We start from the raw sequence: 25,346 nt of genomic DNA, 5'->3' as shown, positions 1-25,346 counted from the left end.
TTCCTTTGGCCGTAACCTTTACGCGTGCGAACATCACACCGCCCCCACACGATCGCACGAAATTCATAAATGTTCATCAAGACCGTCCCTCGAATATTCAAAAAATATAATTAATAAATAAGCCGCTAACAATACGCAACCAAGAACTATGAAAATTAAAAAAGAGGTGGGGGGGATGCAACACGAGGACTTCCCAGGAGGTCACCCATCCTAGTACTACTCTCGCCCAAACTCGCTTAACTTCGGAGTTCTGATGGGATCCGGTGCATGTGAGTTGGTATGATCGCATCCGTTATTCTATGACTTGTAATTGTATATGACCATTCCTTTGGCCGTAACCTTTACGCGTGCGAACATCACACCGCCCCCACACGATCGCACGAAATTCATAAATGTTCATCAAGACCGTCCCTCGAATATTCAAAAAATATAATTAATAAATAAGCCGCTAACAATACGCAACCAAGAACTATGAAAATTAAAAAAGAGGTGGGGGGGATGCAACACGAGGACTTCCCAGGAGGTCACCCATCCTAGTACTACTCTCGCCCAAACTCGCTTAACTTCGGAGTTCTGATGGGATCCGGTGCATGTGAGTTGGTATGATCGCATCCGTTATTCTATGACTTGTAATTGTATATGACCATTCCTTTGGCCGTAACCTTTACGCGTGCGAACATCACACCGCCCCCACACGATCGCACGAAATTCATAAATGTTCATCAAGACCGTCCCTCGAATATTCAAAAAATATAATTAATAAATAAGCCGCTAACAATACGCAACCAAGAACTATGAAAATTAAAAAAGAGGTGGGGGGGATGCAACACGAGGACTTCCCAGGAGGTCACCCATCCTAGTACTACTCTCGCCCAAACTCGCTTAACTTCGGAGTTCTGATGGGATCCGGTGCATGTGAGTTGGTATGATCGCATCCGTTATTCTATGACTTGTAATTGTATATGACCATTCCTTTGGCCGTAACCTTTACGCGTGCGAACATCACACCGCCCCCACACGATCGCACGAAATTCATAAATGTTCATCAAGACCGTCCCTCGAATATTCAAAAAATATAATTAATAAATAAGCCGCTAACAATACGCAACCAAGAACTATGAAAATTAAAAAAGAGGTGGGGGGGATGCAACACGAGGACTTCCCAGGAGGTCACCCATCCTAGTACTACTCTCGCCCAAACTCGCTTAACTTCGGAGTTCTGATGGGATCCGGTGCATGTGAGTTGGTATGATCGCATCCGTTATTCTATGACTTGTAATTGTATATGACCATTCCTTTGGCCGTAACCTTTACGCGTGCGAACATCACACCGCCCCCACACGATCGCACGAAATTCATAAATGTTCATCAAGACCGTCCCTCGAATATTCAAAAAATATAATTAATAAATAAGCCGCTAACAATACGCAACCAAGAACTATGAAAATTAAAAAAGAGGTGGGGGGGGATGCAACACGAGGACTTCCCAGGAGGTCACCCATCCTAGTACTACTCTCGCCCAAACTCGCTTAACTTCGGAGTTCTGATGGGATCCGGTGCATGTGAGTTGGTATGATCGCATCCGTTATTCTATGACTTGTAATTGTATATGACCATTCCTTTGGCCGTAACCTTTACGCGTGCGAACATCACACCGCCCCCACACGATCGCACGAAATTCATAAATGTTCATCAAGACCGTCCCTCGAATATTCAAAAAATATAATTAATAAATAAGCCGCTAACAATACGCAACCAAGAACTATGAAAATTAAAAAAGAGGTGGGGGGGGATGCAACACGAGGACTTCCCAGGAGGTCACCCATCCTAGTACTACTCTCGCCCAAACTCGCTTAACTTCGGAGTTCTGATGGGATCCGGTGCATGTGAGTTGGTATGATCGCATCCGTTATTCTATGACTTGTAATTGTATATGACCATTCCTTTGGCCGTAACCTTTACGCGTGCGAACATCACACCGCCCCCACACGATCGCACGAAATTCATAAATGTTCATCAAGACCGTCCCTCGAATATTCAAAAAATATAATTAATAAATAAGCCGCTAACAATACGCAACCAAGAACTATGAAAATTAAAAAAGAGGTGGGGGGGGATGCAACACGAGGACTTCCCAGGAGGTCACCCATCCTAGTACTACTCTCGCCCAAACTCGCTTAACTTCGGAGTTCTGATGGGATCCGGTGCATGTGAGTTGGTATGATCGCATCCGTTATTCTATGACTTGTAATTGTATATGACCATTCCTTTGGCCGTAACCTTTACGCGTGCGAACATCACACCGCCCCCACACGATCGCACGAAATTCATAAATGTTCATCAAGACCGTCCCTCGAATATTCAAAAAATATAATTAATAAATAAGCCGCTAACAATACGCAACCAAGAACTATGAAAATTAAAAAAGAGGTGGGGGGGGATGCAACACGAGGACTTCCCAGGAGGTCACCCATCCTAGTACTACTCTCGCCCAAACTCGCTTAACTTCGGAGTTCTGATGGGATCCGGTGCATGTGAGTTGGTATGATCGCATCCGTTATTCTATGACTTGTAATTGTATATGACCATTCCTTTGGCCGTAACCTTTACGCGTGCGAACATCACACCGCCCCCACACGATCGCACGAAATTCATAAATGTTCATCAAGACCGTCCCTCGAATATTCAAAAAATATAATTAATAAATAAGCCGCTAACAACCAAGAACTATGAAAATTAAAAAAGAGGTGGGGGGGGATGCAACACGAGGACTTCCCAGGAGGTCACCCATCCTAGTACTACTCTCGCCCAAACTCGCTTAACTTCGGAGTTCTGATGGGATCCGGTGCATGTGAGTTGGTATGATCGCATCCGTTATTCTATGACTTGTAATTGTATATGACCATTCCTTTGGCCGTAACCTTTACGCGTGCGAACATCACACCGCCCCCACACGATCGCACGAAATTCATAAATGTTCATCAAGACCGTCCCTCGAATATTCAAAAAATATAATTAATAAATAAGCCGCTAACAATACGCAACCAAGAACTATGAAAATTAAAAAAGAGGTGGGGGGGATGCAACACGAGGACTTCCCAGGAGGTCACCCATCCTAGTACTACTCTCGCCCAAACTCGCTTAACTTCGGAGTTCTGATGGGATCCGGTGCATGTGAGTTGGTATGATCGCATCCGTTATTCTATGACTTGTAATTGTATATGACCATTCCTTTGGCCGTAACCTTTACGCGTGCGAACATCACACCGCCCCCACACGATCGCACGAAATTCATAAATGTTCATCAAGACCGTCCCTCGAATATTCAAAAAATATAATTAATAAATAAGCCGCTAACAATACGCAACCAAGAACTATGAAAATTAAAAAAGAGGTGGGGGGGGATGCAACACGAGGACTTCCCAGGAGGTCACCCATCCTAGTACTACTCTCGCCCAAACTCGCTTAACTTCGGAGTTCTGATGGGATCCGGTGCATGTGAGTTGGTATGATCGCATCCGTTATTCTATGACTTGTAATTGTATATGACCATTCCTTTGGCCGTAACCTTTACGCGTGCGAACATCACACCGCCCCCACACGATCGCACGAAATTCATAAATGTTCATCAAGACCGTCCCTCGAATATTCAAAAAATATAATTAATAAATAAGCCGCTAACAATACGCAACCAAGAACTATGAAAATTAAAAAAGAGGTGGGGGGGGATGCAACACGAGGACTTCCCAGGAGGTCACCCATCCTAGTACTACTCTCGCCCAAACTCGCTTAACTTCGGAGTTCTGATGGGATCCGGTGCATGTGAGTTGGTATGATCGCATCCGTTATTCTATGACTTGTAATTGTATATGACCATTCCTTTGGCCGTAACCTTTACGCGTGCGAACATCACACCGCCCCCACACGATCGCACGAAATTCATAAATGTTCATCAAGACCGTCCCTCGAATATTCAAAAAATATAATTAATAAATAAGCCGCTAACAATACGCAACCAAGAACTATGAAAATTAAAAAAGAGGTGGGGGGGGATGCAACACGAGGACTTCCCAGGAGGTCACCCATCCTAGTACTACTCTCGCCCAAACTCGCTTAACTTCGGAGTTCTGATGGGATCCGGTGCATGTGAGTTGGTATGATCGCATCCGTTATTCTATGACTTGTAATTGTATATGACCATTCCTTTGGCCGTAACCTTTACGCGTGCGAACATCACACCGCCCCCACACGATCGCACGAAATTCATAAATGTTCATCAAGACCGTCCCTCGAATATTCAAAAAATATAATTAATAAATAAGCCGCTAACAATACGCAACCAAGAACTATGAAAATTAAAAAAGAGGTGGGGGGGGATGCAACACGAGGACTTCCCAGGAGGTCACCCATCCTAGTACTACTCTCGCCCAAACTCGCTTAACTTCGGAGTTCTGATGGGATCCGGTGCATGTGAGTTGGTATGATCGCATCCGTTATTCTATGACTTGTAATTGTATATGACCATTCCTTTGGCCGTAACCTTTACGCGTGCGAACATCACACCGCCCCCACACGATCGCACGAAATTCATAAATGTTCATCAAGACCGTCCCTCGAATATTCAAAAAATATAATTAATAAATAAGCCGCTAACAATACGCAACCAAGAACTATGAAAATTAAAAAAGAGGTGGGGGGGATGCAACACGAGGACTTCCCAGGAGGTCACCCATCCTAGTACTACTCTCGCCCAAACTCGCTTAACTTCGGAGTTCTGATGGGATCCGGTGCATGTGAGTTGGTATGATCGCATCCGTTATTCTATGACTTGTAATTGTATATGACCATTCCTTTGGCCGTAACCTTTACGCGTGCGAACATCACACCGCCCCCACACGATCGCACGAAATTCATAAATGTTCATCAAGACCGTCCCTCGAATATTCAAAAAATATAATTAATAAATAAGCCGCTAACAATACGCAACCAAGAACTATGAAAATTAAAAAAGAGGTGGGGGGGATGCAACACGAGGACTTCCCAGGAGGTCACCCATCCTAGTACTACTCTCGCCCAAACTCGCTTAACTTCGGAGTTCTGATGGGATCCGGTGCATGTGAGTTGGTATGATCGCATCCGTTATTCTATGACTTGTAATTGTATATGACCATTCCTTTGGCCGTAACCTTTACGCGTGCGAACATCACACCGCCCCCACACGATCGCACGAAATTCATAAATGTTCATCAAGACCGTCCCTCGAATATTCAAAAAATATAATTAATAAATAAGCCGCTAACAATACGCAACCAAGAACTATGAAAATTAAAAAAGAGGTGGGGGGGATGCAACACGAGGACTTCCCAGGAGGTCACCCATCCTAGTACTACTCTCGCCCAAACTCGCTTAACTTCGGAGTTCTGATGGGATCCGGTGCATGTGAGTTGGTATGATCGCATCCGTTATTCTATGACTTGTAATTGTATATGACCATTCCTTTGGCCGTAACCTTTACGCGTGCGAACATCACACCGCCCCCACACGATCGCACGAAATTCATAAATGTTCATCAAGACCGTCCCTCGAATATTCAAAAAATATAATTAATAAATAAGCCGCTAACAATACGCAACCAAGAACTATGAAAATTAAAAAAGAGGTGGGGGGGGATGCAACACGAGGACTTCCCAGGAGGTCACCCATCCTAGTACTACTCTCGCCCAAACTCGCTTAACTTCGGAGTTCTGATGGGATCCGGTGCATGTGAGTTGGTATGATCGCATCCGTTATTCTATGACTTGTAATTGTATATGACCATTCCTTTGGCCGTAACCTTTACGCGTGCGAACATCACACCGCCCCCACACGATCGCACGAAATTCATAAATGTTCATCAAGACCGTCCCTCGAATATTCAAAAAATATAATTAATAAATAAGCCGCTAACAATACGCAACCAAGAACTATGAAAATTAAAAAAGAGGTGGGGGGGGATGCAACACGAGGACTTCCCAGGAGGTCACCCATCCTAGTACTACTCTCGCCCAAACTCGCTTAACTTCGGAGTTCTGATGGGATCCGGTGCATGTGAGTTGGTATGATCGCATCCGTTATTCTATGACTTGTAATTGTATATGACCATTCCTTTGGCCGTAACCTTTACGCGTGCGAACATCACACCGCCCCCACACGATCGCACGAAATTCATAAATGTTCATCAAGACCGTCCCTCGAATATTCAAAAAATATAATTAATAAATAAGCCGCTAACAATACGCAACCAAGAACTATGAAAATTAAAAAAGAGGTGGGGGGGATGCAACACGAGGACTTCCCAGGAGGTCACCCATCCTAGTACTACTCTCGCCCAAACTCGCTTAACTTCGGAGTTCTGATGGGATCCGGTGCATGTGAGTTGGTATGATCGCATCCGTTATTCTATGACTTGTAATTGTATATGACCATTCCTTTGGCCGTAACCTTTACGCGTGCGAACATCACACCGCCCCCACACGATCGCACGAAATTCATAAATGTTCATCAAGACCGTCCCTCGAATATTCAAAAAATATAATTAATAAATAAGCCGCTAACAATACGCAACCAAGAACTATGAAAATTAAAAAAGAGGTGGGGGGGGATGCAACACGAGGACTTCCCAGGAGGTCACCCATCCTAGTACTACTCTCGCCCAAACTCGCTTAACTTCGGAGTTCTGATGGGATCCGGTGCATGTGAGTTGGTATGATCGCATCCGTTATTCTATGACTTGTAATTGTATATGACCATTCCTTTGGCCGTAACCTTTACGCGTGCGAACATCACACCGCCCCCACACGATCGCACGAAATTCATAAATGTTCATCAAGACCGTCCCTCGAATATTCAAAAAATATAATTAATAAATAAGCCGCTAACAATACGCAACCAAGAACTATGAAAATTAAAAAAGAGGTGGGGGGGGATGCAACACGAGGACTTCCCAGGAGGTCACCCATCCTAGTACTACTCTCGCCCAAACTCGCTTAACTTCGGAGTTCTGATGGGATCCGGTGCATGTGAGTTGGTATGATCGCATCCGTTATTCTATGACTTGTAATTGTATATGACCATTCCTTTGGCCGTAACCTTTACGCGTGCGAACATCACACCGCCCCCACACGATCGCACGAAATTCATAAATGTTCATCAAGACCGTCCCTCGAATATTCAAAAAATATAATTAATAAATAAGCCGCTAACAATACGCAACCAAGAACTATGAAAATTAAAAAAGAGGTGGGGGGGGATGCAACACGAGGACTTCCCAGGAGGTCACCCATCCTAGTACTACTCTCGCCCAAACTCGCTTAACTTCGGAGTTCTGATGGGATCCGGTGCATGTGAGTTGGTATGATCGCATCCGTTATTCTATGACTTGTAATTGTATATGACCATTCCTTTGGCCGTAACCTTTACGCGTGCGAACATCACACCGCCCCCACACGATCGCACGAAATTCATAAATGTTCATCAAGACCGTCCCTCGAATATTCAAAAAATATAATTAATAAATAAGCCGCTAACAATACGCAACCAAGAACTATGAAAATTAAAAAAGAGGTGGGGGGGATGCAACACGAGGACTTCCCAGGAGGTCACCCATCCTAGTACTACTCTCGCCCAAACTCGCTTAACTTCGGAGTTCTGATGGGATCCGGTGCATGTGAGTTGGTATGATCGCATCCGTTATTCTATGACTTGTAATTGTATATGACCATTCCTTTGGCCGTAACCTTTACGCGTGCGAACATCACACCGCCCCCACACGATCGCACGAAATTCATAAATGTTCATCAAGACCGTCCCTCGAATATTCAAAAAATATAATTAATAAATAAGCCGCTAACAATACGCAACCAAGAACTATGAAAATTAAAAAAGAGGTGGGGGGGGATGCAACACGAGGACTTCCCAGGAGGTCACCCATCCTAGTACTACTCTCGCCCAAACTCGCTTAACTTCGGAGTTCTGATGGGATCCGGTGCATGTGAGTTGGTATGATCGCATCCGTTATTCTATGACTTGTAATTGTATATGACCATTCCTTTGGCCGTAACCTTTACGCGTGCGAACATCACACCGCCCCCACACGATCGCACGAAATTCATAAATGTTCATCAAGACCGTCCCTCGAATATTCAAAAAATATAATTAATAAATAAGCCGCTAACAATACGCAACCAAGAACTATGAAAATTAAAAAAGAGGTGGGGGGGGATGCAACACGAGGACTTCCCAGGAGGTCACCCATCCTAGTACTACTCTCGCCCAAACTCGCTTAACTTCAGGAGTTCTGATGGGATCCGGTGCATGTGAGTTGGTATGATCGCATCCGTTATTCTATGACTTGTAATTGTATATGACCATTCCTTTGGCCGTAACCTTTACGCGTGCGAACATCACACCGCCCCCACACGATCGCACGAAATTCATAAATGTTCATCAAGACCGTCCCTCGAATATTCAAAAAATATAATTAATAAATAAGCCGCTAACAATACGCAACCAAGAACTATGAAAATTAAAAAAGAGGTGGGGGGGGATGCAACACGAGGACTTCCCAGGAGGTCACCCATCCTAGTACTACTCTCGCCCAAACTCGCTTAACTTCGGAGTTCTGATGGGATCCGGTGCATGTGAGTTGGTATGATCGCATCCGTTATTCTATGACTTGTAATTGTATATGACCATTCCTTTGGCCGTAACCTTTACGCGTGCGAACATCACACCGCCCCCACACGATCGCACGAAATTCATAAATGTTCATCAAGACCGTCCCTCGAATATTCAAAAAATATAATTAATAAATAAGCCGCTAACAATACGCAACCAAGAACTATGAAAATTAAAAAAGAGGTGGGGGGGGATGCAACACGAGGACTTCCCAGGAGGTCACCCATCCTAGTACTACTCTCGCCCAAACTCGCTTAACTTCGGAGTTCTGATGGGATCCGGTGCATGTGAGTTGGTATGATCGCATCCGTTATTCTATGACTTGTAATTGTATATGACCATTCCTTTGGCCGTAACCTTTACGCGTGCGAACATCACACCGCCCCCACACGATCGCACGAAATTCATAAATGTTCATCAAGACCGTCCCTCGAATATTCAAAAAATATAATTAATAAATAAGCCGCTAACAATACGCAACCAAGAACTATGAAAATTAAAAAAGAGGTGGGGGGGATGCAACACGAGGACTTCCCAGGAGGTCACCCATCCTAGTACTACTCTCGCCCAAACTCGCTTAACATCGGAGTTCTGATGGGATCCGGTGCATGTGAGTTGGTATGATCGCATCCGTTATTCTATGACTTGTAATTGTATATGACCATTCCTTTGGCCGTAACCTTTACGCGTGCGAACATCACACCGCCCCCACACGATCGCACGAAATTCATAAATGTTCATCAAGACCGTCCCTCGAATATTCAAAAAATATAATTAATAAATAAGCCGCTAACAATACGCAACCAAGAACTATGAAAATTAAAAAAGAGGTGGGGGGGATGCAACACGAGGACTTCCCAGGAGGTCACCCATCCTAGTACTACTCTCGCCCAAACTCGCTTAACTTCGGAGTTCTGATGGGATCCGGTGCATGTGAGTTGGTATGATCGCATCCGTTATTCTATGACTTGTAATTGTATATGACCATTCCTTTGGCCGTAACCTTTACGCGTGCGAACATCACACCGCCCCCACACGATCGCACGAAATTCATAAATGTTCATCAAGACCGTCCCTCGAATATTCAAAAAATATAATTAATAAATAAGCCGCTAACAATACGCAACCAAGAACTATGAAAATTAAAAAAGAGGTGGGGGGGGATGCAACACGAGGACTTCCCAGGAGGTCACCCATCCTAGTACTACTCTCGCCCAAACTCGCTTAACTTCGGAGTTCTGATGGGATCCGGTGCATGTGAGTTGGTATGATCGCATCCGTTATTCTAGGACTTGTAATTGTATATGACCATTCCTTTGGCCGTAACCTTTACGCGTGCGAACATCACACCGCCCCCACACGATCGCACGAAATTCATAAATGTTCATCAAGACCGTCCCTCGAATATTCAAAAAATATAATTAATAAATAAGCCGCTAACAATACGCAACCAAGAACTATGAAAATTAAAAAAGAGGTGGGGGGATGCAACACGAGGACTTCCCAGGAGGTCACCCATCCTAGTACTACTCTCGCCCAAACTCGCTTAACTTCGGAGTTCTGATGGGATCCGGTGCATGTGAGTTGGTATGATCGCATCCGTTATTCTAGGACTTGTAATTGTATATGACCATTCCTTTGGCCGTAACCTTTACGCGTGCGAACATCACACCGCCCCCACACGATCGCACGAAATTCATAAATGTTCATCAAGACCGTCCCTCGAATATTCAAAAAATATAATTAATAAATCAGCCGCTAACAATACGCAACCAAGAACTATGAAAATTAAAAAAGAGGTGGGGGGGGATGCAACACGAGGACTTCCCAGGAGGTCACCCATCCTAGTACTACTCTCGCCCAAACTCGCTTAACTTCGGAGTTCTGATGGGATCCGGTGCATGTGAGTTGGTATGATCGCATCCGTTATTCTATGACTTGTAATTGTATATGACCATTCCTTTGGCCGTAACCTTTACGCGTGCGAACATCACACCGCCCCCACACGATCGCACGAAATTCATAAATGTTCATCAAGACCGTCCCTCGAATATTCAAAAAATATAATTAATAAATAAGCCGCTAACAATACGCAACCAAGAACTATGAAAATTAAAAAAGAGGTGGGGGGGATGCAACACGAGGACTTCCCAGGAGGTCACCCATCCTAGTACTACTCTCGCCCAAACTCGCTTAACTTCGGAGTTCTGATGGGATCCGGTGCATGTGAGTTGGTATGATCGCATCCGTTATTCTATGACTTGTAATTGTATATGACCATTCCTTTGGCCGTAACCTTTACGCGTGCGAACATCACACCGCCCCCACACGATCGCACGAAATTCATAAATGTTCATCAAGACCGTCCCTCGAATATTCAAAAAATATAATTAATAAATAAGCCGCTAACAATACGCAACCAAGAACTATGAAAATTAAAAAAGAGGTGGGGGGGATGCAACACGAGGACTTCCCAGGAGGTCACCCATCCTAGTACTACTCTCGCCCAAACTCGCTTAACTTCGGAGTTCTGATGGGATCCGGTGCATGTGAGTTGGTATGATCGCATCCGTTATTCTATGACTTGTAATTGTATATGACCATTCCTTTGGCCGTAACCTTTACGCGTGCGAACATCACACCGCCCCCACACGATCGCACGAAATTCATAAATGTTCATCAAGACCGTCCCTCGAATATTCAAAAAATATAATTAATAAATAAGCCGCTAACAATACGCAACCAAGAACTATGAAAATTAAAAAAGAGGTGGGGGGGATGCAACACGAGGACTTCCCAGGAGGTCACCCATCCTAGTACTACTCTCGCCCAAACTCGCTTAACTTCGGAGTTCTGATGGGATCCGGTGCATGTGAGTTGGTATGATCGCATCCGTTATTCTATGACTTGTAATTGTATATGACCATTCCTTTGGCCGTAACCTTTACGCGTGCGAACATCACACCGCCCCCACACGATCGCACGAAATTCATAAATGTTCATCAAGACCGTCCCTCGAATATTCAAAAAATATAATTAATAAATAAGCCGCTAACAATACGCAACCAAGAACTATGAAAATTAAAAAAGAGGTGGGGGGGATGCAACACGAGGACTTCCCAGGAGGTCACCCATCCTAGTACTACTCTCGCCCAAACTCGCTTAACTTCGGAGTTCTGATGGGATCCGGTGCATGTGAGTTGGTATGATCGCATCCGTTATTCTATGACTTGTAATTGTATATGACCATTCCTTTGGCCGTAACCTTTACGCGTGCGAACATCACACCGCCCCCACACGATCGCACGAAATTCATAAATGTTCATCAAGACCGTCCCTCGAATATTCAAAAAATATAATTAATAAATAAGCCGCTAACAATACGCAACCAAGAACTATGAAAATTAAAAAAGAGGTGGGGGGGATGCAACACGAGGACTTCCCAGGAGGTCACCCATCCTAGTACTACTCTCGCCCAAACTCGCTTAACTTCGGAGTTCTGATGGGATCCGGTGCATGTGAGTTGGTATGATCGCATCCGTTATTCTATGACTTGTAATTGTATATGACCATTCCTTTGGCCGTAACCTTTACGCGTGCGAACATCACACCGCCCCCACACGATCGCACGAAATTCATAAATGTTCATCAAGACCGTCCCTCGAATATTCAAAAAATATAATTAATAAATAAGCCGCTAACAATACGCAACCAAGAACTATGAAAATTAAAAAAGAGGTGGGGGGGATGCAACACGAGGACTTCCCAGGAGGTCACCCATCCTAGTACTACTCTCGCCCAAACTCGCTTAACTTCGGAGTTCTGATGGGATCCGGTGCATGTGAGTTGGTATGATCGCATCCGTTATTCTATGACTTGTAATTGTATATGACCATTCCTTTGGCCGTAACCTTTACGCGTGCGAACATCACACCGCCCCCACACGATCGCACGAAATTCATAAATGTTCATCAAGACCGTCCCTCGAATATTCAAAAAATATAATTAATAAATAAGCCGCTAACAATACGCAACCAAGAACTATGAAAATTAAAAAAGAGGTGGGGGGGATGCAACACGAGGACTTCCCAGGAGGTCACCCATCCTAGTACTACTCTCGCCCAAACTCGCTTAACTTCGGAGTTCTGATGGGATCCGGTGCATGTGAGTTGGTATGATCGCATCCGTTATTCTATGACTTGTAATTGTATATGACCATTCCTTTGGCCGTAACCTTTACGCGTGCGAACATCACACCGCCCCCACACGATCGCACGAAATTCATAAATGTTCATCAAGACCGTCCCTCGAATATTCAAAAAATATAATTAATAAATAAGCCGCTAACAATACGCAACCAAGAACTATGAAAATTAAAAAAGAGGTGGGGGGGATGCAACACGAGGACTTCCCAGGAGGTCACCCATCCTAGTACTACTCTCGCCCAAACTCGCTTAACTTCGGAGTTCTGATGGGATCCGGTGCATGTGAGTTGGTATGATCGCATCCGTTATTCTATGACTTGTAATTGTATATGACCATTCCTTTGGCCGTAACCTTTACGCGTGCGAACATCACACCGCCCCCACACGATCGCACGAAATTCATAAATGTTCATCAAGACCGTCCCTCGAATATTCAAAAAATATAATTAATAAATAAGCCGCTAACAATACGCAACCAAGAACTATGAAAATTAAAAAAGAGGTGGGGGGGATGCAACACGAGGACTTCCCAGGAGGTCACCCATCCTAGTACTACTCTCGCCCAAACTCGCTTAACTTCGGAGTTCTGATGGGATCCGGTGCATGTGAGTTGGTATGATCGCATCCGTTATTCTATGACTTGTAATTGTATATGACCATTCCTTTGGCCGTAACCTTTACGCGTGCGAACATCACACCGCCCCCACACGATCGCACGAAATTCATAAATGTTCATCAAGACCGTCCCTCGAATATTCAAAAAATATAATTAATAAATAAGCCGCTAACAATACGCAACCAAGAACTATGAAAATTAAAAAAGAGGTGGGGGGGATGCAACACGAGGACTTCCCAGGAGGTCACCCATCCTAGTACTACTCTCGCCCAAACTCGCTTAACTTCGGAGTTCTGATGGGATCCGGTGCATGTGAGTTGGTATGATCGCATCCGTTATTCTATGACTTGTAATTGTATATGACCATTCCTTTGGCCGTAACCTTTACGCGTGCGAACATCACACCGCCCCCACACGATCGCACGAAATTCATAAATGTTCATCAAGACCGTCCCTCGAATATTCAAAAAATATAATTAATAAATAAGCCGCTAACAATACGCAACCAAGAACTATGAAAATTAAAAAAGAGGTGGGGGGGATGCAACACGAGGACTTCCCAGGAGGTCACCCATCCTAGTACTACTCTCGCCCAAACTCGCTTAACTTCGGAGTTCTGATGGGATCCGGTGCATGTGAGTTGGTATGATCGCATCCGTTATTCTATGACTTGTAATTGTATATGACCATTCCTTTGGCCGTAACCTTTACGCGTGCGAACATCACACCGCCCCCACACGATCGCACGAAATTCATAAATGTTCATCAAGACCGTCCCTCGAATATTCAAAAAATATAATTAATAAATAAGCCGCTAACAATACGCAACCAAGAACTATGAAAATTAAAAAAGAGGTGGGGGGGATGCAACACGAGGACTTCCCAGGAGGTCACCCATCCTAGTACTACTCTCGCCCAAACTCGCTTAACTTCGGAGTTCTGATGGGATCCGGTGCATGTGAGTTGGTATGATCGCATCCGTTATTCTATGACTTGTAATTGTATATGACCATTCCTTTGGCCGTAACCTTTACGCGTGCGAACATCACACCGCCCCCACACGATCGCACGAAATTCATAAATGTTCATCAAGACCGTCCCTCGAATATTCAAAAAATATAATTAATAAATAAGCCGCTAACAATACGCAACCAAGAACTATGAAAATTAAAAAAGAGGTGGGGGGGATGCAACACGAGGACTTCCCAGGAGGTCACCCATCCTAGTACTACTCTCGCCCAAACTCGCTTAACTTCGGAGTTCTGATGGGATCCGGTGCATGTGAGTTGGTATGATCGCATCCGTTATTCTATGACTTGTAATTGTATATGACCATTCCTTTGGCCGTAACCTTTACGCGTGCGAACATCACACCGCCCCCACACGATCGCACGAAATTCATAAATGTTCATCAAGACCGTCCCTCGAATATTCAAAAAATATAATTAATAAATAAGCCGCTAACAATACGCAACCAAGAACTATGAAAATTAAAAAAGAGGTGGGGGGGATGCAACACGAGGACTTCCCAGGAGGTCACCCATCCTAGTACTACTCTCGCCCAAACTCGCTTAACTTCGGAGTTCTGATGGGATCCGGTGCATGTGAGTTGGTATGATCGCATCCGTTATTCTATGACTTGTAATTGTATATGACCATTCCTTTGGCCGTAACCTTTACGCGTGCGAACATCACACCGCCCCCACACGATCGCACGAAATTCATAAATGTTCATCAAGACCGTCCCTCGAATATTCAAAAAATATAATTAATAAATAAGCCGCTAACAATACGCAACCAAGAACTATGAAAATTAAAAAAGAGGTGGGGGGGATGCAACACGAGGACTTCCCAGGAGGTCACCCATCCTAGTACTACTCTCGCCCAAACTCGCTTAACTTCGGAGTTCTGATGGGATCCGGTGCATGTGAGTTGGTATGATCGCATCCGTTATTCTATGACTTGTAATTGTATATGACCATTCCTTTGGCCGTAACCTTTACGCGTGCGAACATCACACCGCCCCCACACGATCGCACGAAATTCATAAATGTTCATCAAGACCGTCCCTCGAATATTCAAAAAATATAATTAATAAATAAGCCGCTAACAATACGCAACCAAGAACTATGAAAATTAAAAAAGAGGTGGGGGGGATGCAACACGAGGACTTCCCAGGAGGTCACCCATCCTAGTACTACTCTCGCCCAAACTCGCTTAACTTCGGAGTTCTGATGGGATCCGGTGCATGTGAGTTGGTATGATCGCATCCGTTATTCTATGACTTGTAATTGTATATGACCATTCCTTTGGCCGTAACCTTTACGCGTGCGAACATCACACCGCCCCCACACGATCGCACGAAATTCATAAATGTTCATCAAGACCGTCCCTCGAATATTCAAAAAATATAATTAATAAATAAGCCGCTAACAATACGCAACCAAGAACTATGAAAATTAAAAAAGAGGTGGGGGGGATGCAACACGAGGACTTCCCAGGAGGTCACCCATCCTAGTACTACTCTCGCCCAAACTCGCTTAACTTCGGAGTTCTGATGGGATCCGGTGCATGTGAGTTGGTATGATCGCATCCGTTATTCTATGACTTGTAATTGTATATGACCATTCCTTTGGCCGTAACCTTTACGCGTGCGAACATCACACCGCCCCCACACGATCGCACGAAATTCATAAATGTTCATCAAGACCGTCCCTCGAATATTCAAAAAATATAATTAATAAATAAGCCGCTAACAATACGCAACCAAGAACTATGAAAATTAAAAAAGAGGTGGGGGGGGATGCAACACGAGGACTTCCCAGGAGGTCACCCATCCTAGTACTACTCTCGCCCAAACTCGCTTAACTTCGGAGTTCTGATGGGATCCGGTGCATGTGAGTTGGTATGATCGCATCCGTTATTCTATGACTTGTAATTGTATATGACCATTCCTTTGGCCGTAACCTTTACGCGTGCGAACATCACACCGCCCCCACACGATCGCACGAAATTCATAAATGTTCATCAAGACCGTCCCTCGAATATTCAAAAAATATAATTAATAAATAAGCCGCTAACAATACGCAACCAAGAACTATGAAAATTAAAAAAAGGTGGGGGGGATGCAACACGAGGACTTCCCAGGAGGTCACCCATCCTAGTACTACTCTCGCCCAAACTCGCTTAACTTCGGAGTTCTGATGGGATCCGGTGCATGTGAGTTGGTATGATCGCATCCGTTATTCTATGACTTGTAATTGTATATGACCATTCCTTTGGCCGTAACCTTTACGCGTGCGAACATCACACCGCCCCCACACGATCGCACGAAATTCATAAATGTTCATCAAGACCGTCCCTCGAATATTCAAAAAATATAATTAATAAATAAGCCGCTAACAATACGCAACCAAGAACTATGAAAATTAAAAAAGAGGTGGGGGGGATGCAACACGAGGACTTCCCAGGAGGTCACCCATCCTAGTACTACTCTCGCCCAAACTCGCTTAACTTCGGAGTTCTGATGGGATCCGGTGCATGTGAGTTGGTATGATCGCATCCGTTATTCTATGACTTGTAATTGTATATGACCATTCCTTTGGCCGTAACCTTTACGCGTGCGAACATCACACCGCCCCCACACGATCGCACGAAATTCATAAATGTTCATCAAGACCGTCCCTCGAATATTCAAAAAATATAATTAATAAATAAGCCGCTAACAATACGCAACCAAGAACTATGAAAATTAAAAAAGAGGTGGGGGGGATGCAACACGAGGACTTCCCAGGAGGTCACCCATCCTAGTACTACTCTCGCCCAAACTCGCTTAACTTCGGAGTTCTGATGGGATCCGGTGCATGTGAGTTGGTATGATCGCATCCGTTATTCTATGACTTGTAATTGTATATGACCATTCCTTTGGCCGTAACCTTTACGCGTGCGAACATCACACCGCCCCCACACGATCGCACGAAATTCATAAATGTTCATCAAGACCGTCCCTCGAATATTCAAAAAATATAATTAATAAATAAGCCGCTAACAATACGCAACCAAGAACTATGAAAATTAAAAAAGAGGTGGGGGGGATGCAACACGAGGACTTCCCAGGAGGTCACCCATCCTAGTACTACTCTCGCCCAAACTCGCTTAACTTCGGAGTTCTGATGGGATCCGGTGCATGTGAGTTGGTATGATCGCATCCGTTATTCTATGACTTGTAATTGTATATGACCATTCCTTTGGCCGTAACCTTTACGCGTGCGAACATCACACCGCCCCCACACGATCGCACGAAATTCATAAATGTTCATCAAGACCGTCCCTCGAATATTCAAAAAATATAATTAATAAATAAGCCGCTAACAATACGCAACCAAGAACTATGAAAATTAAAAAAGAGGTGGGGGGGATGCAACACGAGGACTTCCCAGGAGGTCACCCATCCTAGTACTACTCTCGCCCAAACTCGCTTAACTTCGGAGTTCTGATGGGATCCGGTGCATGTGAGTTGGTATGATCGCATCCGTTATTCTATGACTTGTAATTGTATATGACCATTCCTTTGGCCGTAACCTTTACGCGTGCGAACATCACACCGCCCCCACACGATCGCACGAAATTCATAAATGTTCATCAAGACCGTCCCTCGAATATTCAAAAAATATAATTAATAAATAAGCCGCTAACAATACGCAACCAAGAACTATGAAAATTAAAAAAGAGGTGGGGGGGATGCAACACGAGGACTTCCCAGGAGGTCACCCATCCTAGTACTACTCTCGCCCAAACTCGCTTAACTTCGGAGTTCTGATGGGATCCGGTGCATGTGAGTTGGTATGATCGCATCCGTTATTCTATGACTTGTAATTGTATATGACCATTCCTTTGGCCGTAACCTTTACGCGTGCGAACATCACACCGCCCCCACACGATCGCACGAAATTCATAAATGTTCATCAAGACCGTCCCTCGAATATTCAAAAAATATAATTAATAAATAAGCCGCTAACAATACGCAACCAAGAACTATGAAAATTAAAAAAGAGGTGGGGGGGATGCAACACGAGGACTTCCCAGGAGGTCACCCATCCTAGTACTACTCTCGCCCAAACTCGCTTAACTTCGGAGTTCTGATGGGATCCGGTGCATGTGAGTTGGTATGATCGCATCCGTTATTCTATGACTTGTAATTGTATATGACCATTCCTTTGGCCGTAACCTTTACGCGTGCGAACATCACACCGCCCCCACACGATCGCACGAAATTCATAAATGTTCATCAAGACCGTCCCTCGAATATTCAAAAAATATAATTAATAAATAAGCCGCTAACAATACGCAACCAAGAACTATGAAAATTAAAAAAGAGGTGGGGGGGATGCAACACGAGGACTTCCCAGGAGGTCACCCATCCTAGTACTACTCTCGCCCAAACTCGCTTAACTTCGGAGTTCTGATGGGATCCGGTGCATGTGAGTTGGTATGATCGCATCCGTTATTCTATGACTTGTAATTGTATATGACCATTCCTTTGGCCGTAACCTTTACGCGTGCGAACATCACACCGCCCCCACACGATCGCACGAAATTCATAAATGTTCATCAAGACCGTCCCTCGAATATTCAAAAAATATAATTAATAAATAAGCCGCTAACAATACGCAACCAAGAACTATGAAAATTAAAAAAGAGGTGGGGGGGATGCAACACGAGGACTTCCCAGGAGGTCACCCATCCTAGTACTACTCTCGCCCAAACTCGCTTAACTTCGGAGTTCTGATGGGATCCGGTGCATGTGAGTTGGTATGATCGCATCCGTTATTCTATGACTTGTAATTGTATATGACCATTCCTTTGGCCGTAACCTTTACGCGTGCGAACATCACACCGCCCCCACACGATCGCACGAAATTCATAAATGTTCATCAAGACCGTCCCTCGAATATTCAAAAAATATAATTAATAAATAAGCCGCTAACAATACGCAACCAAGAACTATGAAAATTAAAAAAGAGGTGGGGGGGATGCAACACGAGGACTTCCCAGGAGGTCACCCATCCTAGTACTACTCTCGCCCAAACTCGCTTAACTTCGGAGTTCTGATGGGATCCGGTGCATGTGAGTTGGTATGATCGCATCCGTTATTCTATGACTTGTAATTGTATATGACCATTCCTTTGGCCGTAACCTTTACGCGTGCGAACATCACACCGCCCCCACACGATCGCACGAAATTCATAAATGTTCATCAAGACCGTCCCTCGAATATTCAAAAAATATAATTAATAAATAAGCCGCTAACAATACGCAACCAAGAACTATGAAAATTAAAAAAGAGGTGGGGGGGATGCAACACGAGGACTTCCCAGGAGGTCACCCATCCTAGTACTACTCTCGCCCAAACTCGCTTAACTTCGGAGTTCTGATGGGATCCGGTGCATGTGAGTTGGTATGATCGCATCCGTTATTCTATGACTTGTAATTGTATATGACCATTCCTTTGGCCGTAACCTTTACGCGTGCGAACATCACACCGCCCCCACACGATCGCACGAAATTCATAAATGTTCATCAAGACCGTCCCTCGAATATTCAAAAAATATAATTAATAAATAAGCCGCTAACAATACGCAACCAAGAACTATGAAAATTAAAAAAGAGGTGGGGGGGATGCAACACGAGGACTTCCCAGGAGGTCACCCATCCTAGTACTACTCTCGCCCAAACTCGCTTAACTTCGGAGTTCTGATGGGATCCGGTGCATGTGAGTTGGTATGATCGCATCCGTTATTCTATGACTTGTAATTGTATATGACCATTCCTTTGGCCGTAACCTTTACGCGTGCGAACATCACACCGCCCCCACACGATCGCACGAAATTCATAAATGTTCATCAAGACCGTCCCTCGAATATTCAAAAAATATAATTAATAAATAAGCCGCTAACAATACGCAACCAAGAACTATGAAAATTAAAAAAGAGGTGGGGGGGATGCAACACGAGGACTTCCCAGGAGGTCACCCATCCTAGTACTACTCTCGCCCAAACTCGCTTAACTTCGGAGTTCTGATGGGATCCGGTGCATGTGAGTTGGTATGATCGCATCCGTTATTCTATGACTTGTAATTGTATATGACCATTCCTTTGGCCGTAACCTTTACGCGTGCGAACATCACACCGCCCCCACACGATCGCACGAAATTCATAAATGTTCATCAAGACCGTCCCTCGAATATTCAAAAAATATAATTAATAAATAAGCCGCTAACAATACGCAACCAAGAACTATGAAAATTAAAAAAGAGGTGGGGGGGATGCAACACGAGGACTTCCCAGGAGGTCACCCATCCTAGTACTACTCTCGCCCAAACTCGCTTAACTTCGGAGTTCTGATGGGATCCGGTGCATGTGAGTTGGTATGATCGCATCCGTTATTCTATGACTTGTAATTGTATATGACCATTCCTTTGGCCGTAACCTTTACGCGTGCGAACATCACACCGCCCCCACACGATCGCACGAAATTCATAAATGTTCATCAAGACCGTCCCTCGAATATTCAAAAAATATAATTAATAAATAAGCCGCTAACAATACGCAACCAAGAACTATGAAAATTAAAAAAGAGGTGGGGGGGATGCAACACGAGGACTTCCCAGGAGGTCACCCATCCTAGTACTACTCTCGCCCAAACTCGCTTAACTTCGGAGTTCTGATGGGATCCGGTGCATGTGAGTTGGTATGATCGCATCCGTTATTCTATGACTTGTAATTGTATATGACCATTCCTTTGGCCGTAACCTTTACGCGTGCGAACATCACACCGCCCCCACACGATCGCACGAAATTCATAAATGTTCATCAAGACCGTCCCTCGAATATTCAAAAAATATAATTAATAAATAAGCCGCTAACAATACGCAACCAAGAACTATGAAAATTAAAAAAGAGGTGGGGGGGGATGCAACACGAGGACTTCCCAGGAGGTCACCCATCCTAGTACTACTCTCGCCCAAACTCGCTTAACTTCGGAGTTCTGATGGGATCCGGTGCATGTGAGTTGGTATGATCGCATCCGTTATTCTATGACTTGTAATTGTATATGACCATTCCTTTGGCCGTAACCTTTACGCGTGCGAACATCACACCGCCCCCACACGATCGCACGAAATTCATAAATGTTCATCAAGACCGTCCCTCGAATATTCAAAAAATATAATTAATAAATAAGCCGCTAACAATACGCAACCAAGAACTATGAAAATTAAAAAAGAGGTGGGGGGGATGCAACACGAGGACTTCCCAGGAGGTCACCCATCCTAGTACTACTCTCGCCCAAACTCGCTTAACTTCGGAGTTCTGATGGGATCCGGTGCATGTGAGTTGGTATGATCGCATCCGTTATTCTATGACTTGTAATTGTATATGACCATTCCTTTGGCCGTAACCTTTACGCGTGCGAACATCACACCGCCCCCACACGATCGCACGAAATTCATAAATGTTCATCAAGACCGTCCCTCGAATATTCAAAAAATATAATTAATAAATAAGCCGCTAACAATACGCAACCAAGAACTATGAAAATTAAAAAAGAGGTGGGGGGGATGCAACACGAGGACTTCCCAGGAGGTCACCCATCCTAGTACTACTCTCGCCCAAACTCGCTTAACTTCGGAGTTCTGATGGGATCCGGTGCATGTGAGTTGGTATGATCGCATCCGTTATTCTATGACTTGTAATTGTATATGACCATTCCTTTGGCCGTAACCTTTACGCGTGCGAACATCACACCGCCCCCACACGATCGCACGAAATTCATAAATGTTCATCAAGACCGTCCCTCGAATATTCAAAAAATATAATTAATAAATAAGCCGCTAACAATACGCAACCAAGAACTATGAAAATTAAAAAAGAGGTGGGGGGGATGCAACACGAGGACTTCCCAGGAGGTCACCCATCCTAGTACTACTCTCGCCCAAACTCGCTTAACTTCGGAGTTCTGATGGGATCCGGTGCATGTGAGTTGGTATGATCGCATCCGTTATTCTATGACTTGTAATTGTATATGACCATTCCTTTGGCCGTAACCTTTACGCGTGCGAACATCACACCGCCCCCACACGATCGCACGAAATTCATAAATGTTCATCAAGACCGTCCCTCGAATATTCAAAAAATATAATTAATAAATAAGCCGCTAACAATACGCAACCAAGAACTATGAAAATTAAAAAAGAGGTGGGGGGGATGCAACACGAGGACTTCCCAGGAGGTCACCCATCCTAGTACTACTCTCGCCCAAACTCGCTTAACTTCGGAGTTCTGATGGGATCCGGTGCATGTGAGTTGGTATGATCGCATCCGTTATTCTATGACTTGTAATTGTATATGACCATTCCTTTGGCCGTAACCTTTACGCGTGCGAACATCACACCGCCCCCACACGATCGCACGAAATTCATAAATGTTCATCAAGACCGTCCCTCGAATATTCAAAAAATATAATTAATAAATAAGCCGCTAACAATACGCAACCAAGAACTATGAAAATTAAAAAAGAGGTGGGGGGGATGCAACACGAGGACTTCCCAGGAGGTCACCCATCCTAGTACTACTCTCGCCCAAACTCGCTTAACTTCGGAGTTCTGATGGGATCCGGTGCATGTGAGTTGGTATGATCGCATCCGTTATTCTATGACTTGTAATTGTATATGACCATTCCTTTGGCCGTAACCTTTACGCGTGCGAACATCACACCGCCCCCACACGATCGCACGAAATTCATAAATGTTCATCAAGACCGTCCCTCGAATATTCAAAAAATATAATTAATAAATAAGCCGCTAACAATACGCAACCAAGAACTATGAAAATTAAAAAAGAGGTGGGGGGGATGCAACACGAGGACTTCCCAGGAGGTCACCCATCCTAGTACTACTCTCGCCCAAACTCGCTTAACTTCGGAGTTCTGATGGGATCCGGTGCATGTGAGTTGGTATGATCGCATCCGTTATTCTATGACTTGTAATTGTATATGACCATTCCTTTGGCCGTAACCTTTACGCGTGCGAACATCACACCGCCCCCACACGATCGCACGAAATTCATAAATGTTCATCAAGACCGTCCCTCGAATATTCAAAAAATATAATTAATAAATAAGCCGCTAACAATACGCAACCAAGAACTATGAAAATTAAAAAAGAGGTGGGGGGGATGCAACACGAGGACTTCCCAGGAGGTCACCCATCCTAGTACTACTCTCGCCCAAACTCGCTTAACTTCGGAGTTCTGATGGGATCCGGTGCATGTGAGTTGGTATGATCGCATCCGTTATTCTATGACTTGTAATTGTATATGACCATTCCTTTGGCCGTAACCTTTACGCGTGCGAACATCACACCGCCCCCACACGATCGCACGAAATTCATAAATGTTCATCAAGACCGTCCCTCGAATATTCAAAAAATATAATTAATAAATAAGCCGCTAACAATACGCAACCAAGAACTATGAAAATTAAAAAAGAGGTGGGGGGGATGCAACACGAGGACTTCCCAGGAGGTCACCCATCCTAGTACTACTCTCGCCCAAACTCGCTTAACTTCGGAGTTCTGATGGGATCCGGTGCATGTGAGTTGGTATGATCGCATCCGTTATTCTATGACTTGTAATTGTATATGACCATTCCTTTGGCCGTAACCTTTACGCGTGCGAACATCACACCGCCCCCACACGATCGCACGAAATTCATAAATGTTCATCAAGACCGTCCCTCGAATATTCAAAAAATATAATTAATAAATAAGCCGCTAACAATACGCAACCAAGAACTATGAAAATTAAAAAAGAGGTGGGGGGGATGCAACACGAGGACTTCCCAGGAGGTCACCCATCCTAGTACTACTCTCGCCCAAACTCGCTTAACTTCGGAGTTCTGATGGGATCCGGTGCATGTGAGTTGGTATGATCGCATCCGTTATTCTATGACTTGTAATTGTATATGACCATTCCTTTGGCCGTAACCTTTACGCGTGCGAACATCACACCGCCCCCACACGATCGCACGAAATTCATAAATGTTCATCAAGACCGTCCCTCGAATATTCAAAAAATATAATTAATAAATAAGCCGCTAACAATACGCAACCAAGAACTATGAAAATTAAAAAAGAGGTGGGGGGGATGCAACACGAGGACTTCCCAGGAGGTCACCCATCCTAGTACTACTCTCGCCCAAACTCGCTTAACTTCGGAGTTCTGATGGGATCCGGTGCATGTGAGTTGGTATGATCGCATCCGTTATTCTATGACTTGTAATTGTATATGACCATTCCTTTGGCCGTAACCTTTACGCGTGCGAACATCACACCGCCCCCACACGATCGCACGAAATTCATAAATGTTCATCAAGACCGTCCCTCGAATATTCAAAAAATATAATTAATAAATAAGCCGCTAACAATACGCAACCAAGAACTATGAAAATTAAAAAAGAGGTGGGGGGGATGCAACACGAGGACTTCCCAGGAGGTCACCCATCCTAGTACTACTCTCGCCCAAACTCGCTTAACTTCGGAGTTCTGATGGGATCCGGTGCATGTGAGTTGGTATGATCGCATCCGTTATTCTATGACTTGTAATTGTATATGACCATTCCTTTGGCCGTAACCTTTACGCGTGCGAACATCACACCGCCCCCACACGATCGCACGAAATTCATAAATGTTCATCAAGACCGTCCCTCGAATATTCAAAAAATATAATTAATAAATAAGCCGCTAACAATACGCA

At 44.3% G+C, this 25,346-nt stretch overlaps 78 non-coding genes across 78 annotated transcripts; all 78 read right to left on the bottom strand.

The window, feature by feature from the left end:
• Positions 1 to 172: 172 nt before the first annotated feature.
• LOC139195569 (5S ribosomal RNA) lies at positions 173 to 291 on the bottom strand. Its single transcript, XR_011580392.1, has one exon. It is a non-coding gene; the product is annotated as a 5S ribosomal RNA (ribosomal RNA).
• Positions 292 to 495: 204 nt separating this feature from the next.
• Positions 496 to 614, bottom strand: LOC139195568 (5S ribosomal RNA). Its single transcript, XR_011580391.1, has one exon. It is a non-coding gene; the product is annotated as a 5S ribosomal RNA (ribosomal RNA).
• A 204-nt stretch (positions 615 to 818) lies between these two features.
• On the bottom strand, positions 819 to 937 carry LOC139195567 (5S ribosomal RNA). Its single transcript, XR_011580390.1, has one exon. It is a non-coding gene; the product is annotated as a 5S ribosomal RNA (ribosomal RNA).
• A 204-nt stretch (positions 938 to 1,141) lies between these two features.
• LOC139195566 (5S ribosomal RNA) lies at positions 1,142 to 1,260 on the bottom strand. The gene has a single exon (XR_011580389.1). It is a non-coding gene; the product is annotated as a 5S ribosomal RNA (ribosomal RNA).
• Positions 1,261 to 1,465: 205 nt separating this feature from the next.
• On the bottom strand, positions 1,466 to 1,584 carry LOC139195565 (5S ribosomal RNA). Its single transcript, XR_011580388.1, has one exon. It is a non-coding gene; the product is annotated as a 5S ribosomal RNA (ribosomal RNA).
• Positions 1,585 to 1,789: 205 nt separating this feature from the next.
• On the bottom strand, positions 1,790 to 1,908 carry LOC139195564 (5S ribosomal RNA). Its single transcript, XR_011580387.1, has one exon. It is a non-coding gene; the product is annotated as a 5S ribosomal RNA (ribosomal RNA).
• Positions 1,909 to 2,113: 205 nt separating this feature from the next.
• On the bottom strand, positions 2,114 to 2,232 carry LOC139195563 (5S ribosomal RNA). The gene has a single exon (XR_011580386.1). It is a non-coding gene; the product is annotated as a 5S ribosomal RNA (ribosomal RNA).
• Positions 2,233 to 2,437: 205 nt separating this feature from the next.
• LOC139195562 (5S ribosomal RNA) lies at positions 2,438 to 2,556 on the bottom strand. The gene has a single exon (XR_011580385.1). It is a non-coding gene; the product is annotated as a 5S ribosomal RNA (ribosomal RNA).
• Positions 2,557 to 2,754: 198 nt separating this feature from the next.
• LOC139195561 (5S ribosomal RNA) lies at positions 2,755 to 2,873 on the bottom strand. The gene has a single exon (XR_011580384.1). It is a non-coding gene; the product is annotated as a 5S ribosomal RNA (ribosomal RNA).
• A 204-nt stretch (positions 2,874 to 3,077) lies between these two features.
• Positions 3,078 to 3,196, bottom strand: LOC139195560 (5S ribosomal RNA). Its single transcript, XR_011580383.1, has one exon. It is a non-coding gene; the product is annotated as a 5S ribosomal RNA (ribosomal RNA).
• Positions 3,197 to 3,401: 205 nt separating this feature from the next.
• On the bottom strand, positions 3,402 to 3,520 carry LOC139195558 (5S ribosomal RNA). The gene has a single exon (XR_011580381.1). It is a non-coding gene; the product is annotated as a 5S ribosomal RNA (ribosomal RNA).
• Positions 3,521 to 3,725: 205 nt separating this feature from the next.
• LOC139195557 (5S ribosomal RNA) lies at positions 3,726 to 3,844 on the bottom strand. Its single transcript, XR_011580380.1, has one exon. It is a non-coding gene; the product is annotated as a 5S ribosomal RNA (ribosomal RNA).
• Positions 3,845 to 4,049: 205 nt separating this feature from the next.
• On the bottom strand, positions 4,050 to 4,168 carry LOC139195556 (5S ribosomal RNA). The gene has a single exon (XR_011580379.1). It is a non-coding gene; the product is annotated as a 5S ribosomal RNA (ribosomal RNA).
• A 205-nt stretch (positions 4,169 to 4,373) lies between these two features.
• Positions 4,374 to 4,492, bottom strand: LOC139195555 (5S ribosomal RNA). The gene has a single exon (XR_011580378.1). It is a non-coding gene; the product is annotated as a 5S ribosomal RNA (ribosomal RNA).
• A 204-nt stretch (positions 4,493 to 4,696) lies between these two features.
• Positions 4,697 to 4,815, bottom strand: LOC139195554 (5S ribosomal RNA). The gene has a single exon (XR_011580377.1). It is a non-coding gene; the product is annotated as a 5S ribosomal RNA (ribosomal RNA).
• A 204-nt stretch (positions 4,816 to 5,019) lies between these two features.
• Positions 5,020 to 5,138, bottom strand: LOC139195553 (5S ribosomal RNA). The gene has a single exon (XR_011580375.1). It is a non-coding gene; the product is annotated as a 5S ribosomal RNA (ribosomal RNA).
• A 204-nt stretch (positions 5,139 to 5,342) lies between these two features.
• Positions 5,343 to 5,461, bottom strand: LOC139195552 (5S ribosomal RNA). Its single transcript, XR_011580374.1, has one exon. It is a non-coding gene; the product is annotated as a 5S ribosomal RNA (ribosomal RNA).
• Positions 5,462 to 5,666: 205 nt separating this feature from the next.
• On the bottom strand, positions 5,667 to 5,785 carry LOC139195551 (5S ribosomal RNA). The gene has a single exon (XR_011580373.1). It is a non-coding gene; the product is annotated as a 5S ribosomal RNA (ribosomal RNA).
• A 205-nt stretch (positions 5,786 to 5,990) lies between these two features.
• On the bottom strand, positions 5,991 to 6,109 carry LOC139195550 (5S ribosomal RNA). Its single transcript, XR_011580372.1, has one exon. It is a non-coding gene; the product is annotated as a 5S ribosomal RNA (ribosomal RNA).
• Positions 6,110 to 6,313: 204 nt separating this feature from the next.
• Positions 6,314 to 6,432, bottom strand: LOC139195549 (5S ribosomal RNA). The gene has a single exon (XR_011580371.1). It is a non-coding gene; the product is annotated as a 5S ribosomal RNA (ribosomal RNA).
• Positions 6,433 to 6,637: 205 nt separating this feature from the next.
• LOC139195547 (5S ribosomal RNA) lies at positions 6,638 to 6,756 on the bottom strand. Its single transcript, XR_011580369.1, has one exon. It is a non-coding gene; the product is annotated as a 5S ribosomal RNA (ribosomal RNA).
• A 205-nt stretch (positions 6,757 to 6,961) lies between these two features.
• Positions 6,962 to 7,080, bottom strand: LOC139195546 (5S ribosomal RNA). Its single transcript, XR_011580368.1, has one exon. It is a non-coding gene; the product is annotated as a 5S ribosomal RNA (ribosomal RNA).
• A 205-nt stretch (positions 7,081 to 7,285) lies between these two features.
• On the bottom strand, positions 7,286 to 7,404 carry LOC139195545 (5S ribosomal RNA). The gene has a single exon (XR_011580367.1). It is a non-coding gene; the product is annotated as a 5S ribosomal RNA (ribosomal RNA).
• A 204-nt stretch (positions 7,405 to 7,608) lies between these two features.
• On the bottom strand, positions 7,609 to 7,727 carry LOC139195544 (5S ribosomal RNA). The gene has a single exon (XR_011580366.1). It is a non-coding gene; the product is annotated as a 5S ribosomal RNA (ribosomal RNA).
• A 205-nt stretch (positions 7,728 to 7,932) lies between these two features.
• LOC139195543 (5S ribosomal RNA) lies at positions 7,933 to 8,051 on the bottom strand. The gene has a single exon (XR_011580365.1). It is a non-coding gene; the product is annotated as a 5S ribosomal RNA (ribosomal RNA).
• Positions 8,052 to 8,256: 205 nt separating this feature from the next.
• Positions 8,257 to 8,376, bottom strand: LOC139195651 (5S ribosomal RNA). The gene has a single exon (XR_011580474.1). It is a non-coding gene; the product is annotated as a 5S ribosomal RNA (ribosomal RNA).
• Positions 8,377 to 8,581: 205 nt separating this feature from the next.
• Positions 8,582 to 8,700, bottom strand: LOC139195542 (5S ribosomal RNA). The gene has a single exon (XR_011580364.1). It is a non-coding gene; the product is annotated as a 5S ribosomal RNA (ribosomal RNA).
• A 205-nt stretch (positions 8,701 to 8,905) lies between these two features.
• On the bottom strand, positions 8,906 to 9,024 carry LOC139195541 (5S ribosomal RNA). Its single transcript, XR_011580363.1, has one exon. It is a non-coding gene; the product is annotated as a 5S ribosomal RNA (ribosomal RNA).
• A 204-nt stretch (positions 9,025 to 9,228) lies between these two features.
• Positions 9,229 to 9,347, bottom strand: LOC139195607 (5S ribosomal RNA). Its single transcript, XR_011580430.1, has one exon. It is a non-coding gene; the product is annotated as a 5S ribosomal RNA (ribosomal RNA).
• A 204-nt stretch (positions 9,348 to 9,551) lies between these two features.
• On the bottom strand, positions 9,552 to 9,670 carry LOC139195540 (5S ribosomal RNA). Its single transcript, XR_011580362.1, has one exon. It is a non-coding gene; the product is annotated as a 5S ribosomal RNA (ribosomal RNA).
• A 205-nt stretch (positions 9,671 to 9,875) lies between these two features.
• LOC139195539 (5S ribosomal RNA) lies at positions 9,876 to 9,994 on the bottom strand. The gene has a single exon (XR_011580361.1). It is a non-coding gene; the product is annotated as a 5S ribosomal RNA (ribosomal RNA).
• Positions 9,995 to 10,197: 203 nt separating this feature from the next.
• On the bottom strand, positions 10,198 to 10,316 carry LOC139195538 (5S ribosomal RNA). Its single transcript, XR_011580360.1, has one exon. It is a non-coding gene; the product is annotated as a 5S ribosomal RNA (ribosomal RNA).
• Positions 10,317 to 10,521: 205 nt separating this feature from the next.
• LOC139195536 (5S ribosomal RNA) lies at positions 10,522 to 10,640 on the bottom strand. The gene has a single exon (XR_011580358.1). It is a non-coding gene; the product is annotated as a 5S ribosomal RNA (ribosomal RNA).
• Positions 10,641 to 10,844: 204 nt separating this feature from the next.
• LOC139195535 (5S ribosomal RNA) lies at positions 10,845 to 10,963 on the bottom strand. The gene has a single exon (XR_011580357.1). It is a non-coding gene; the product is annotated as a 5S ribosomal RNA (ribosomal RNA).
• Positions 10,964 to 11,167: 204 nt separating this feature from the next.
• On the bottom strand, positions 11,168 to 11,286 carry LOC139195534 (5S ribosomal RNA). Its single transcript, XR_011580356.1, has one exon. It is a non-coding gene; the product is annotated as a 5S ribosomal RNA (ribosomal RNA).
• A 204-nt stretch (positions 11,287 to 11,490) lies between these two features.
• Positions 11,491 to 11,609, bottom strand: LOC139195533 (5S ribosomal RNA). Its single transcript, XR_011580355.1, has one exon. It is a non-coding gene; the product is annotated as a 5S ribosomal RNA (ribosomal RNA).
• Positions 11,610 to 11,813: 204 nt separating this feature from the next.
• Positions 11,814 to 11,932, bottom strand: LOC139195532 (5S ribosomal RNA). The gene has a single exon (XR_011580354.1). It is a non-coding gene; the product is annotated as a 5S ribosomal RNA (ribosomal RNA).
• A 204-nt stretch (positions 11,933 to 12,136) lies between these two features.
• LOC139195531 (5S ribosomal RNA) lies at positions 12,137 to 12,255 on the bottom strand. Its single transcript, XR_011580353.1, has one exon. It is a non-coding gene; the product is annotated as a 5S ribosomal RNA (ribosomal RNA).
• Positions 12,256 to 12,459: 204 nt separating this feature from the next.
• Positions 12,460 to 12,578, bottom strand: LOC139195530 (5S ribosomal RNA). Its single transcript, XR_011580352.1, has one exon. It is a non-coding gene; the product is annotated as a 5S ribosomal RNA (ribosomal RNA).
• Positions 12,579 to 12,782: 204 nt separating this feature from the next.
• On the bottom strand, positions 12,783 to 12,901 carry LOC139195529 (5S ribosomal RNA). Its single transcript, XR_011580351.1, has one exon. It is a non-coding gene; the product is annotated as a 5S ribosomal RNA (ribosomal RNA).
• Positions 12,902 to 13,105: 204 nt separating this feature from the next.
• Positions 13,106 to 13,224, bottom strand: LOC139195528 (5S ribosomal RNA). Its single transcript, XR_011580350.1, has one exon. It is a non-coding gene; the product is annotated as a 5S ribosomal RNA (ribosomal RNA).
• A 204-nt stretch (positions 13,225 to 13,428) lies between these two features.
• Positions 13,429 to 13,547, bottom strand: LOC139195527 (5S ribosomal RNA). Its single transcript, XR_011580349.1, has one exon. It is a non-coding gene; the product is annotated as a 5S ribosomal RNA (ribosomal RNA).
• Positions 13,548 to 13,751: 204 nt separating this feature from the next.
• Positions 13,752 to 13,870, bottom strand: LOC139195525 (5S ribosomal RNA). The gene has a single exon (XR_011580347.1). It is a non-coding gene; the product is annotated as a 5S ribosomal RNA (ribosomal RNA).
• A 204-nt stretch (positions 13,871 to 14,074) lies between these two features.
• Positions 14,075 to 14,193, bottom strand: LOC139195524 (5S ribosomal RNA). The gene has a single exon (XR_011580346.1). It is a non-coding gene; the product is annotated as a 5S ribosomal RNA (ribosomal RNA).
• A 204-nt stretch (positions 14,194 to 14,397) lies between these two features.
• LOC139195523 (5S ribosomal RNA) lies at positions 14,398 to 14,516 on the bottom strand. Its single transcript, XR_011580345.1, has one exon. It is a non-coding gene; the product is annotated as a 5S ribosomal RNA (ribosomal RNA).
• Positions 14,517 to 14,720: 204 nt separating this feature from the next.
• LOC139195522 (5S ribosomal RNA) lies at positions 14,721 to 14,839 on the bottom strand. Its single transcript, XR_011580344.1, has one exon. It is a non-coding gene; the product is annotated as a 5S ribosomal RNA (ribosomal RNA).
• Positions 14,840 to 15,043: 204 nt separating this feature from the next.
• LOC139195521 (5S ribosomal RNA) lies at positions 15,044 to 15,162 on the bottom strand. Its single transcript, XR_011580343.1, has one exon. It is a non-coding gene; the product is annotated as a 5S ribosomal RNA (ribosomal RNA).
• A 204-nt stretch (positions 15,163 to 15,366) lies between these two features.
• LOC139195519 (5S ribosomal RNA) lies at positions 15,367 to 15,485 on the bottom strand. Its single transcript, XR_011580341.1, has one exon. It is a non-coding gene; the product is annotated as a 5S ribosomal RNA (ribosomal RNA).
• A 204-nt stretch (positions 15,486 to 15,689) lies between these two features.
• LOC139195518 (5S ribosomal RNA) lies at positions 15,690 to 15,808 on the bottom strand. Its single transcript, XR_011580340.1, has one exon. It is a non-coding gene; the product is annotated as a 5S ribosomal RNA (ribosomal RNA).
• Positions 15,809 to 16,012: 204 nt separating this feature from the next.
• On the bottom strand, positions 16,013 to 16,131 carry LOC139195517 (5S ribosomal RNA). The gene has a single exon (XR_011580339.1). It is a non-coding gene; the product is annotated as a 5S ribosomal RNA (ribosomal RNA).
• Positions 16,132 to 16,336: 205 nt separating this feature from the next.
• On the bottom strand, positions 16,337 to 16,455 carry LOC139195516 (5S ribosomal RNA). The gene has a single exon (XR_011580338.1). It is a non-coding gene; the product is annotated as a 5S ribosomal RNA (ribosomal RNA).
• A 203-nt stretch (positions 16,456 to 16,658) lies between these two features.
• Positions 16,659 to 16,777, bottom strand: LOC139195515 (5S ribosomal RNA). Its single transcript, XR_011580337.1, has one exon. It is a non-coding gene; the product is annotated as a 5S ribosomal RNA (ribosomal RNA).
• A 204-nt stretch (positions 16,778 to 16,981) lies between these two features.
• Positions 16,982 to 17,100, bottom strand: LOC139195513 (5S ribosomal RNA). Its single transcript, XR_011580335.1, has one exon. It is a non-coding gene; the product is annotated as a 5S ribosomal RNA (ribosomal RNA).
• Positions 17,101 to 17,304: 204 nt separating this feature from the next.
• LOC139195512 (5S ribosomal RNA) lies at positions 17,305 to 17,423 on the bottom strand. Its single transcript, XR_011580334.1, has one exon. It is a non-coding gene; the product is annotated as a 5S ribosomal RNA (ribosomal RNA).
• Positions 17,424 to 17,627: 204 nt separating this feature from the next.
• Positions 17,628 to 17,746, bottom strand: LOC139195511 (5S ribosomal RNA). Its single transcript, XR_011580333.1, has one exon. It is a non-coding gene; the product is annotated as a 5S ribosomal RNA (ribosomal RNA).
• A 204-nt stretch (positions 17,747 to 17,950) lies between these two features.
• On the bottom strand, positions 17,951 to 18,069 carry LOC139195510 (5S ribosomal RNA). Its single transcript, XR_011580332.1, has one exon. It is a non-coding gene; the product is annotated as a 5S ribosomal RNA (ribosomal RNA).
• A 204-nt stretch (positions 18,070 to 18,273) lies between these two features.
• LOC139195509 (5S ribosomal RNA) lies at positions 18,274 to 18,392 on the bottom strand. Its single transcript, XR_011580331.1, has one exon. It is a non-coding gene; the product is annotated as a 5S ribosomal RNA (ribosomal RNA).
• A 204-nt stretch (positions 18,393 to 18,596) lies between these two features.
• Positions 18,597 to 18,715, bottom strand: LOC139195508 (5S ribosomal RNA). The gene has a single exon (XR_011580330.1). It is a non-coding gene; the product is annotated as a 5S ribosomal RNA (ribosomal RNA).
• Positions 18,716 to 18,919: 204 nt separating this feature from the next.
• On the bottom strand, positions 18,920 to 19,038 carry LOC139195507 (5S ribosomal RNA). The gene has a single exon (XR_011580329.1). It is a non-coding gene; the product is annotated as a 5S ribosomal RNA (ribosomal RNA).
• Positions 19,039 to 19,242: 204 nt separating this feature from the next.
• Positions 19,243 to 19,361, bottom strand: LOC139195506 (5S ribosomal RNA). The gene has a single exon (XR_011580328.1). It is a non-coding gene; the product is annotated as a 5S ribosomal RNA (ribosomal RNA).
• A 204-nt stretch (positions 19,362 to 19,565) lies between these two features.
• LOC139195505 (5S ribosomal RNA) lies at positions 19,566 to 19,684 on the bottom strand. The gene has a single exon (XR_011580327.1). It is a non-coding gene; the product is annotated as a 5S ribosomal RNA (ribosomal RNA).
• Positions 19,685 to 19,888: 204 nt separating this feature from the next.
• On the bottom strand, positions 19,889 to 20,007 carry LOC139195504 (5S ribosomal RNA). The gene has a single exon (XR_011580326.1). It is a non-coding gene; the product is annotated as a 5S ribosomal RNA (ribosomal RNA).
• Positions 20,008 to 20,211: 204 nt separating this feature from the next.
• On the bottom strand, positions 20,212 to 20,330 carry LOC139195502 (5S ribosomal RNA). Its single transcript, XR_011580324.1, has one exon. It is a non-coding gene; the product is annotated as a 5S ribosomal RNA (ribosomal RNA).
• Positions 20,331 to 20,534: 204 nt separating this feature from the next.
• On the bottom strand, positions 20,535 to 20,653 carry LOC139195501 (5S ribosomal RNA). The gene has a single exon (XR_011580323.1). It is a non-coding gene; the product is annotated as a 5S ribosomal RNA (ribosomal RNA).
• Positions 20,654 to 20,857: 204 nt separating this feature from the next.
• On the bottom strand, positions 20,858 to 20,976 carry LOC139195500 (5S ribosomal RNA). Its single transcript, XR_011580322.1, has one exon. It is a non-coding gene; the product is annotated as a 5S ribosomal RNA (ribosomal RNA).
• Positions 20,977 to 21,180: 204 nt separating this feature from the next.
• On the bottom strand, positions 21,181 to 21,299 carry LOC139195499 (5S ribosomal RNA). Its single transcript, XR_011580321.1, has one exon. It is a non-coding gene; the product is annotated as a 5S ribosomal RNA (ribosomal RNA).
• Positions 21,300 to 21,504: 205 nt separating this feature from the next.
• On the bottom strand, positions 21,505 to 21,623 carry LOC139195498 (5S ribosomal RNA). The gene has a single exon (XR_011580320.1). It is a non-coding gene; the product is annotated as a 5S ribosomal RNA (ribosomal RNA).
• A 204-nt stretch (positions 21,624 to 21,827) lies between these two features.
• LOC139195497 (5S ribosomal RNA) lies at positions 21,828 to 21,946 on the bottom strand. The gene has a single exon (XR_011580319.1). It is a non-coding gene; the product is annotated as a 5S ribosomal RNA (ribosomal RNA).
• A 204-nt stretch (positions 21,947 to 22,150) lies between these two features.
• Positions 22,151 to 22,269, bottom strand: LOC139195496 (5S ribosomal RNA). The gene has a single exon (XR_011580318.1). It is a non-coding gene; the product is annotated as a 5S ribosomal RNA (ribosomal RNA).
• A 204-nt stretch (positions 22,270 to 22,473) lies between these two features.
• LOC139195495 (5S ribosomal RNA) lies at positions 22,474 to 22,592 on the bottom strand. Its single transcript, XR_011580317.1, has one exon. It is a non-coding gene; the product is annotated as a 5S ribosomal RNA (ribosomal RNA).
• A 204-nt stretch (positions 22,593 to 22,796) lies between these two features.
• LOC139195494 (5S ribosomal RNA) lies at positions 22,797 to 22,915 on the bottom strand. Its single transcript, XR_011580316.1, has one exon. It is a non-coding gene; the product is annotated as a 5S ribosomal RNA (ribosomal RNA).
• A 204-nt stretch (positions 22,916 to 23,119) lies between these two features.
• On the bottom strand, positions 23,120 to 23,238 carry LOC139195493 (5S ribosomal RNA). The gene has a single exon (XR_011580315.1). It is a non-coding gene; the product is annotated as a 5S ribosomal RNA (ribosomal RNA).
• A 204-nt stretch (positions 23,239 to 23,442) lies between these two features.
• LOC139195491 (5S ribosomal RNA) lies at positions 23,443 to 23,561 on the bottom strand. Its single transcript, XR_011580313.1, has one exon. It is a non-coding gene; the product is annotated as a 5S ribosomal RNA (ribosomal RNA).
• A 204-nt stretch (positions 23,562 to 23,765) lies between these two features.
• LOC139195490 (5S ribosomal RNA) lies at positions 23,766 to 23,884 on the bottom strand. The gene has a single exon (XR_011580312.1). It is a non-coding gene; the product is annotated as a 5S ribosomal RNA (ribosomal RNA).
• A 204-nt stretch (positions 23,885 to 24,088) lies between these two features.
• On the bottom strand, positions 24,089 to 24,207 carry LOC139195489 (5S ribosomal RNA). The gene has a single exon (XR_011580311.1). It is a non-coding gene; the product is annotated as a 5S ribosomal RNA (ribosomal RNA).
• A 204-nt stretch (positions 24,208 to 24,411) lies between these two features.
• Positions 24,412 to 24,530, bottom strand: LOC139195488 (5S ribosomal RNA). The gene has a single exon (XR_011580310.1). It is a non-coding gene; the product is annotated as a 5S ribosomal RNA (ribosomal RNA).
• Positions 24,531 to 24,734: 204 nt separating this feature from the next.
• On the bottom strand, positions 24,735 to 24,853 carry LOC139195487 (5S ribosomal RNA). Its single transcript, XR_011580309.1, has one exon. It is a non-coding gene; the product is annotated as a 5S ribosomal RNA (ribosomal RNA).
• A 204-nt stretch (positions 24,854 to 25,057) lies between these two features.
• On the bottom strand, positions 25,058 to 25,176 carry LOC139195486 (5S ribosomal RNA). Its single transcript, XR_011580308.1, has one exon. It is a non-coding gene; the product is annotated as a 5S ribosomal RNA (ribosomal RNA).
• Between the last annotated feature and the right edge of the window lie 170 nt (positions 25,177 to 25,346).

Source organism: Malus domestica, chromosome 04, assembly GCF_042453785.1.
Source record: "Malus domestica chromosome 04, GDT2T_hap1".
NCBI lineage: Eukaryota > Viridiplantae > Streptophyta > Magnoliopsida > Rosales > Rosaceae > Malus > Malus domestica.
This window is presented reverse-complemented; position numbering and strand designations above follow the sequence as displayed.